Source organism: Crocuta crocuta, unplaced genomic scaffold (assembly GCF_008692635.1).
Source record: "Crocuta crocuta isolate KB4526 unplaced genomic scaffold, BGI_CrCroc_1.0 scaffold306, whole genome shotgun sequence".
NCBI lineage: Eukaryota > Metazoa > Chordata > Mammalia > Carnivora > Hyaenidae > Crocuta > Crocuta crocuta.
Window position 1 is genome coordinate 399,653 of NW_027529630.1, and position 980 is coordinate 400,632.

A 980-nucleotide genomic window follows, 5' to 3' on the forward strand; every position below is an offset into this window, starting at 1 on the left:
CTCGGGCATTTTTTTTTTTTAATTTTTTTTTTAATGTTTTATTTATTTCTAGGAGAGAGAGAGAGAGACAGCATGAGCAGGAGAGGGTTAGAGAGAGAGGGAGTCACAGACTCCAAAACAGGCTCCAGGCTCTGAGCTGGCAGTCAGCACAGAGCCCGACACGGGGGCTTGAACCCATAAACCGCGAGATCATGACCTAAGCGAAAGTCAGCCGCTTAACCGACTAAGCCACCCAGGTGCCCCAGGACTCGGGCATTCTTGAAATGAGACATTCCCTCTTATTGGCATTGAAAAAGCAAGATGTCTTGAGTTCTACAGCTACAAAGACATGAATTCTGCCAACGACCAGGTGAGCTTAGAAGAGGGCTCTTACAGTCTCTACCAACACCTTATCTAGCCTTACGAGACCCAAAGAAAACAATCCAGCTAAGGCAAGCTTGGACCCCTGACCCAAGGAAATGGAGATAATGTATGTTGTTTTAATCTACTAAATTTAGCGAAAGAAAACTAATACAGTTAACATTCTTCTTAGGTCACTTTTGGGCCGTAGGCCCAATGACTAGTTCGAAATAAAACATTAAAATAAAAGGGAGCGGCGCCTGGGTAGCTTAGTTGGTTGAGGGTCTTACTCAGGTCATGATCTCATGGCTCGTGAGTTAGAGCCCTATATCAGGCTGATAGCTCAGAGCCTGGAGTCTGCCTTGGATTCTGTGTCTCCCTCTCTCTGTTCCTCCTCTGCTCACACTCTGTCTCTCTCTCAAAATAAATAAACGTTAAAAAATAAATAAATAAATAGATAGATAGATAGATAAATAAATAAATAAATGAATAAATAAAGCAGAGAGGCGCCTGGCTGGCATTAAACGTGGACTGTGGATCTCGGGGTTGAAAGTTCAAACCCCACGCTGGTATAGCTAGAGATTTCTTAAAATAAAAATCTTTAAAAAAAAAAAAAAAAAAAAAAAATTTGCTCAACAAAA

The 980-nt window shown here is 41.6% G+C and overlaps 1 protein-coding gene across 1 annotated transcript in view; it reads right to left on the bottom strand.

The window, feature by feature from the left end:
• The window catches only part of RRM1 (ribonucleotide reductase catalytic subunit M1), a 38,205-nt gene that overhangs the window by 8,601 nt on the left and 28,624 nt on the right, over positions 1–980 (bottom strand). The gene's annotated exons all lie outside the window — the stretch shown is intronic.